Source organism: Mus caroli, chromosome 1, assembly GCF_900094665.2.
Source record: "Mus caroli chromosome 1, CAROLI_EIJ_v1.1, whole genome shotgun sequence".
Lineage (NCBI taxonomy): Eukaryota > Metazoa > Chordata > Mammalia > Rodentia > Muridae > Mus > Mus caroli.
Window position 1 is genome coordinate 159856004 of NC_034570.1, and position 8560 is coordinate 159864563.

Genomic DNA, 8560 nt, shown 5'->3' on the forward strand with positions numbered 1-8560 from the left:
ACTGAAATCAGGATCATTATTGTTTTCAAGGAGGGAAGCAAATAAATCTAACAGCCATCAGCAAGAGGACAGCAAGGAAAATCTATAAAAGGAGGGGTGGGCTATTCACCAGAGAACAACACTTGGACCCATGTTCAAGCCCAAAGAACATCTTTATTGCCTAGCCAGTAACTACAGTAGGTGTTTGAGACCCAAGTTTAATCCTGAACTTGTCTCAGGATGAGCTTTTAAGCACAAAATCTACCTCCTGGGTTAACACACCTCAGCTAGTAAGTAAGAACGATTAGCCTGAAGTGGAAATAAAGTTAGTACATTTAGGGATTTATCTGATCTATGGACTTTGGTGGACTAAGTCTTAGTTCTGATTTTGGCAGGTGTTGCTGCCTCCATCCTGGGTTCCAAGGCCTGAATGGCACCTCCATCATGGTATCAATTGTGCTGAGGTGTGGGGGCGAGGTACAAAGGAAACAGAAGATGACGAGAAAACTAATCATATTCTCACACCAGCAAAATAGGCTCCTGCATGAAGTGAAACAGAAACAGGTATTTTCCAGCTATAGCAATAAAAATGCAAGTGCCTTTTTGAGTACTGTGGGAAGGTAAATGTATGTGTAATGGGAATTCTACTCACCTATTACAGAGTGGACCAGGAACACATTTGTGGATTCTGGGAATGAAATACACTATAATTATTTAATTAAGATAATGGAAACTCTAGCAAAACTAAAAAAAAAAAAAAAAGAGCCCAGACATACAAGACAAAGCTGAATGAAACTTCTCTTACGTCTTAGCAACATTTGGATAAAAGCAAACGGCAATGCAGTCCACTTTGCTTTGCTGAGACTGTGGTTCAGATCCCAATTTTGATTGTTTGACTAGATGTGTTCTTGCATGGATCGCATTCCTTGATCCTGCATCTTGCATCTTGTATCACTTGATCTTGCAAGAATACTCAGAAGGTGTCTTCTTAATGACAAACCTGGTTTTAGTGGTGAGGCCACCCTTTGTAGCTGAGTGTGCATGGGACTGATAACCACTCACTGTCTTTGCAGGAAGTCCTACCCTTTATTTGTATACTGTCCTGTCATGTGTGTGACGGTGTCTCTGATCTCACATTCAGCAGATCATGTTACTGTCTCATCCCCTCAAGCTCTCACGTCAACAACAGCACCACATACATCATCATCACTGAGTCATCAAGAGATTTTCTACTTAGGCACCACAGCGTCTCTATCCAAAAGTGGTCAAGGTCACTTTGTCTCTCCTATTTGTTCAATGTAATTGCCCATCAACCTCCAGTTTTATTTTTCATCTTCCCACAAAGGCTCAATAGTAGTCAGAGCCAGACATCAAATTACTAAATAACTGGATAAGTTTGTATAGAGCCCAAAAGTCTTCAATGGTATTAAGCTTAGGGAACCATCAAAGGTTGGCTTGCTGAGTTTTGCTTTTATTATCCTTAAAACACCAGAGTACCCAGTGGTTCAGTAGAGAATGTTTATCACAGTGTTCTGCATTAGCAACCTCCTGTTAAATTCTGCTTTTATCTGTTCCTGTAAAAATGATTTCTCGTTTTACAGTTCACTGTCTCAGATTGATCTGCTCCACACCTGGTTAAATGTTTGGACCCAATTAGGCCACTACCTTTTCTACATATCAGCGTGATTATATGTGTGAGTTGTGTGAGCAAGTCTGTACTGTGTGGAAGGACTCATGTGAAAGCAAAGGAAGACTTACTCCCTTGAGACAGGGTTAGAGACAGGGTTAGGGTTTGCTACTTGATGGGTTCCTTTTTTTTTTTTTTTCTCCAAGATAGGGTTTCTCTGTGTAGCCCTGGCTGTCCTGGAACTCACTCTGTAGACCAGGCTGGCCCCAAACTCAGAAATCTGCCTGCCTCTGCCTCCCAAGTGCTGAGATTAAAGGCGTGCGCCGCCAATGCCTGGCTGATAGGTTCCTTTTTCCCCACCTTTTATCCCCCTAGTTTCACTCCATATCACTAGAAAAGAGAGAAAGGAGAAAGGCAGAGAGAGAGAGAGAGAGGGAGCGCTTAATCTAATTTCTTTCTTCTTGTTTTTTGTTTTTGTTTTGTTTTTTTTGTTTTGTTTTGTTTTTTGAGCACAACTACTAACAAACTACAACCAACTGACTACACAGGGTCTCTCACTGAACCTGAATTCATTTGGGTTATGCTGGCTAAGCATGAAGCTTCCAGGCCCCACCTGTCACCACCTCACAACGCTAGAGTTACAGGTGCCTGCTCTTTTTATGTGGAGCATGTGGAATCTCAACTCACAGTACACAGCACAGTAAACATTCTTACCCACTGGGCCATCTCCCCAACGCCTCAGCAGGGTTTTATAAGCCTGTTCCTCCACACCCATGTTCCTGGTCTGGAGAGAAGCTTCTGTCTCTATTCCTGTCTCCTCCAGCAGCAGCTACCCGCCTGTGCGCTTCCACGTCTCTTCCCTCCATACATGTGCAGAGACGCTTTGTTTCCTAAGCTTAAGATGACACGTTGGAAGAAAAACGTTTTTGAAACTGATTTCCAAATCTCCTGGAAATGCACATCTCTTTGTGAAGTTTCCTTTGAGCGGAGATGCTATTACAATTAATTACAAGCCAGGCCTGGTGGTAGTTTTCTTTACTGTATGGCTGTGTATTGGCCATTGGCTAATCTGCAGAATGCATTTGTCAGCTTCTCTCTTCCTTTTTACTCCTGCCTCCTCTTGTCCCTTAATCCAGATGTACATTAAGAAAAAAAAAATGGTGCTATTCTGTCTAACTTATTGCTGACCACACATTTTCAGTATGCATTGAGATTAGACCAAATTTCAGAGCACTCTTATACAGAAAACCCAAAGACGCAGAGGATCACTTAAACACTAAATTCTAGGAGGAACAGAAAGTATCTGAAGTCTTCATTATTATTGTGCTACCAAAGCGGGGGTGGGGGGGTGGGGAGTGGAGCTTTCCCCAGAGTGACTGGGACACTCAGATTATTGCCTCTGCCTGCTCCCAATCAGGATCATGCAACACATTTCTCGCCTGGTAAAACCCCTGTTTGCAACTGGGTGTCACATCACTATGACTTAGAATTGTAAATTATGAAATTTGCTGTGGCTCCAGTAATGTTACAGGCCAGGAAGATCATCCAAAGCTAAAGACACATTTTTTGATAAATCCAAGATTCAAATCCATGTCTGGTGTTTCTCAATCACAATGAAAATTACGTTTCTAAACAGCTCCCATGTAAATTAAAATTCCCAGTCTTGAAGTCACCCATTTGTTTTAAATTTGTTAGCAGAAAGCTCTTAGAAAACATTCTCTTCAGGTGTAAAGTGTATAGTATATTCTTATAGTACCCAATTTGTTATAAATTGCCTTAAATTTGATTTTCAGATTGGTTCCTGGTGTCTACAAAAAGAACCAAAAGAAAATCAGGTTCATTAGACAGAGACAGGTGTGTCTGGATGGTATGAAATGAAGTCAGAGAGTGGCCTGAACAGCATTCTATGTATGTGTTTATCAGAATATTTGTGATCTGTAAGATGATAATTATGGGGAGAAAAAGAAAGGTAATTCTAATTAAATCAGCTGAGAATTTGGAGCAATCATAGTTAAATGGATTTTTAATTTTTCTCTGCAAAGCACTCTGTAAAGATTAAGAAGATATCCAGGTATGAAGATGTTTATGGTCTCAGCATTCTGAGGGAAGAGGACAACAGTCACAAGGTCAGCTTGGACAATCTAGCAAGACCCTCTGTGACAACAAAGAGAGATCAACTGCAGAGAATAAATTTTCAAAGAATATATCTGCCAAGACTCGCATAGAACATTCAAGGACCTCAGTAAAGCAAAGAAAACTGCAACTGGACAGTGGACAAAGAAATGGAAAGACAACTGATGAAAAGCATGTGTAGGCAGCAGATAGCGACATGGAAAGGCGTTTGTCACTATCCATCATTAAGGAAGCAATGAGGTTCCATTAGACACACTGAGAAGGGCCACCATTGAAAAGATGTAGGATGCCAGCTGTTGGCAGAGAAGTTTATAAGCAGGTTTCTCACACGGGGCTGATGGGTAAGTAAAGTGGTGAAGCCAGTAGGAAGTGATTCGAAGACTGTTCCTCAGAAAACTAAATATAAACTTAACATATGAGTAAGCAGTCATATTCCTGGATATCTATTCCAGAAAAATGAAGGCACATGTGTATGAAAAAAATCTATATTAATGTCCTTTGAAGGTTTATTTATAATAGCCAAAAGTTGGAAACAACTCCAGTATCTTTCAACAGATGTACATTCAAATAAAGAGTGGTAGGAATCCAGTGAATATCCATGGATACGTACTGTACCCTATCTCTCGGGGAAAGTATGCTGAGTGAAAACAAGTCAATATGAAGAGTTCTACAGACCATAGGAAACTGTTTCACACCATTCTGAAAGGGCATACTTACACAGCAGGAGAGAGTGGTTTCTGAGGGATGAAGTGAGTGCCACTCAGAAGACACAGCAGCTGGAGCCATAGCGTGAGGAGCATCCACATACAGAGGACCCCAGTAGATGTGAGATTGTGTGAAGTCCCTTTGGAACAAATGAAGACAGGGACAAGTACAAGGACTAAGCCTTGCATCCTGAAACAGACCATTAAAAACCTTGAAGAAAAGTACAGGGTGATGAGGGAGGACTGAGGACAGGTGAGGGGCACTTAAGTCTCTGAAAGACATATATTTGAGTCTATTCTTGCTTCAGCTTCATCATTTTGTTTTCATGGCAGATATATGTGAACACAGTTTTCTATTCAGTGAAGTCTCACGAACTAGTTTTTAATTCCCCAACGAAACCAACATGTGTTGTTCCTTTGAGCCAGTGGCTTTGAAAATTGGGAATCTCCTTGGGTCCTTTCTATAGGAGGAACAACAATATGAACTAACCAGTATTCCCAGAGTTCCCAGGGACTAGATCACCAACCAAAGAGTTCACATGGTGGGACTCATGGCTCCAGCTGCATATGTAGCAGGGGATGGCCTAGTTGGTCATCAATGGGAGGAGAGGCCCTTGGTCCTGTGAAGGCTCTATGCCCCAGTGTAGGGGAATGCCAGGGCCAGAAAGCAGGTGTGGATAGGTTATGAGCAGGGGGAGGGGATAGGGGGGGTTTGGAGGGGAAACCAGGAGAGGGGACAACATTTGAAATGTAAATAAAGTAAATATCTAATAAAAAATTGGGACTCTCTTTTTAATTCTCTTTGCCATCAGTGTAATAACAGGCACCAAATATATTTATTACAAATGGCCCATTTACAAAAAAAGGGATTTAAAAAATTTTGTTCTGGGGGCCTGGAAAATTTCCCCCTTCTATTCTGTTTAAAACCACACCAAAACAGTTTATTGCAGTGTTATCAATATGTAAATTGTACTGATATTCATAAACTAAGTTTTTAAAAAATAAAGAAAGAAGAAAATTGTATGGATTAGTAAAAAAAAAAAAAAAAGATAAGGCCAGATTTAAGACTGATAGGGCATTGTTTAATATTTTCCACACTGTGGTTTTGAAATTTAAAAAGAGTGAAAATAAAAATATTTTTGATATGTTTATAAAGTTTTTCAAGTCAGCGGATATAGATCATGCCCATGCTCTGTAATCCTGGACAGACACCAGCTCCAGTGTGACGTCATCATCCTTCCCAAAGAAAGAGCTGGGCATTCAAGGAAGAGTGTAAAATTATCCCTGATATGGCTCCTCATCTCGATTTCTTAGTGTTTTTTATGGTCTCATTAGCCAAGACTGACCTTGAACCCCTAATTTCTCTCACTCTTAACTTCCAAGAAATAGGATTTCAGGCATGTACCACCATGCCCAGCAAAGTATTCACATTAAACACAGCGGCTGTTGTAGCATCATGTACGATAATTTGGTTAAAATGGATATTGTTGAGCTCACATCTTTCCTTCCCTCCTCCATCCACAGTCCCTCAGATTTCCTTCAGTGTTCACGTTTCTTTTCCTTCTCCATCTTTTACATAGAGCAGAGATGGGTTATTTTGCCTAACCATGGTGATAGTCGTGAATTTGTAGCGTTATACACAGCATCACCAATGTGCACACAGAGCTCATTCACCACGTTCTCAGCCGGTGCCTCTTCCACCTGCTAATGACTGATGGAGTCTATTGTGTGTGGTTACATGTCTGAGAACCTCAAGAGTGTAAACGCATATCTAAACCATCATAGCGAAAGCAGTTCTTGAGTGCAGTATAACAGACACACATGTAAGACTGTAGTACATTTTTCTCCATTGAACATTGGCAATTTCCCATTAGTTCTTTAATAGCATCTTAAATGGTACAAGTGAATGGTCCCTTTCCTAGTCATAAAATTATATGTTTGAGTGATTTACATATTCAAGAAGTGAGCCATCTAATATTCATAACTCATCATCTAAGCACTTCCTCAATTATATCAAGACCTATGAAATAAAAAGCAATGTGTGCTGACTTGCAAATGTCCAATGAAACTGCCATTGAAAGTACTTAGACTTTTGTAAGGTATTAAGTGGTAAAGCTAACAGAACAAAAACCTCCTTTCTGACCTGTGGTGGATAATACAACCATCCAGCTAGCTGTCTTCACCCAGGTCTTTTTGATAAAATGGATATACACATCTTGTTGTTTCACCAAGTTCTTGCAATGGGCCAAACTTGTCCATTTACTTCTCACAAGTTCTTATGTGTACCTTTGTGCCACTGAGGCAAACCAGAGCCCTGGACTTAGCACAGTTCTTATGGTCCCATTCCATTCTTTTGTCTATGTCAGTTGCTGACCAAGCCGGATCAGTCAATGGGTTCTCCAGCCCGGGAGTGAGGACTAAAAAGGAAAAAGACAGACAACATTGTAGCATGACCTCAGTTCATCCTGAGACTGAAGGAAAATTTAATCTTCCCAATCCACTTCTTATACCACTTTAACTACATGCAAGTATTAAGGGCGAGCAGTACAAGGAACCAACAAGGTAGCAAGCAAAGTCCCGAGATTACTCCCACGACAGTCGTCCAAAAGGGCCCGCCACAATGACCAAAATACTTGGCCCACTCCCCAGTCCAAGCCCAAAATCCCACCCAAAGCCCATCTCTCCTGCTCCACCCTAAGATTAAAATTCCTGCCCTAACCTACTTCCCTATTATAGCCTAAAATTAGATTCTTGCGGAAACTTACTTCCTTATCGTGCCCTAATGTCAGATTCCTGCCTGAGTTTACTTCCTTGTCATGGCCAATGTCAGATTTCTCCTGAAGCCTATTTCCTTGTCCTTGGCCAATGTCAGACCCCAGCCAATCGGCACCCCAAAAGGCTCTCCACAAGTTGTTGACACTCCCTCCAAAGGAAGGTATACCTAGCAGAATGGATGTGTTCATTTTTGGTTCTTTGCACTGGTCTTAATCCAGGGTTGGCAGAACACACAGACACATTGCCCAGGAGATCTGGACCAGCTGGCACAGCACCTCTACCACCTTTGGTGGAGCATCAAAGGAGGTGATGGACATTTCCAGGTACCAGCTGCCCTCCAGAGTCTCCAGGGTAGCAAAGACAGTACTGATTTGGCATTGCCATTGCCCAGCAGGGCATGCCTTGCATCGGATTGCCTCCTACGTGAGTGTAACTGAGGAAAATAAATCCAAAGTACATCACTGACAACTTCCAGTGTTGACTGTTCTCCTCAGAGAGCCTAAGCTTCATAAATCAGGACCATATCTACCCAGCCCTCTGAGAAGCACCTGGTATGAAGTGAAGGTCTGCAATATTTGGAATATTTAAGTCTGTTACAAACATCTAAACCATGCATTTATGGGAAACTCCATATTAATGACTAAGCCCTGGGCAGACTTTGTCTGTAATTTTTATGTAGAGTTTTCCCTTCTATGGGTAGAATTTTATAGATCATAAATTCAAATGCCGGAGACTGTTAAAAGTTATTTATTCTTACTGTCTCAACCAGTTCTCTGGCGCTGAACTATTGACTCACAGAGCTTAGCTGAAACTGGCACTAATCTAACACTAACAATATTTCCTACTTTTTCCAGGCCCTTTTTGCCAAGAGCTTTAAACAGTGACAAGGTAAGCAGGAAAAGGCCAAATCCTGAACTTTGCCCTGTATCTGGCTGCTGGAGATGCTCTCTACTCCAGACTAAGCTTTAATTCTATTGCATCTTCAGTCCACAATGAGTTGATGACAGTTGTCAGTTATCCCAGAATCCTCACTGATTCATATGTGTGCACTGAAAACCTTTGTGACAACATTCACAAAGATGCTCAAGCATACTGAAGGCTAAAGTCCACAGCCACTATTACAGACACTCTTTCTGTTCTGTGTTTGCTGTTGTCATTCTTGTTTCATTTACAGGAAGTACAGTGATGATGGATTCCAGAAGATGGAAACTGCATCTTGAGTCTCAAGTGATTCTCTCTCCCTAGCTCATCATCAGGCAATCTAAGGGGCCTGAGCTTCATCTGCAGACAACCATAAGGCTCAATCAGGGAAGCCAATGGCTTCTGTTGAGGCATCTTTTGT

The 8560-nt window shown here is 41.4% G+C and overlaps 2 pseudogenes; both read right to left on the reverse strand.

Annotated features, from left to right (window-relative positions):
* Positions 1 to 930: 930 nt before the first annotated feature.
* On the reverse strand, positions 931 to 2332 carry LOC110296394 (annotated as a pseudogene).
* Positions 2333 to 6373: 4041 nt separating this feature from the next.
* Positions 6374 to 6804, reverse strand: LOC115030841 (annotated as a pseudogene).
* Positions 6805 to 8560: the final 1756 nt, after the last annotated feature.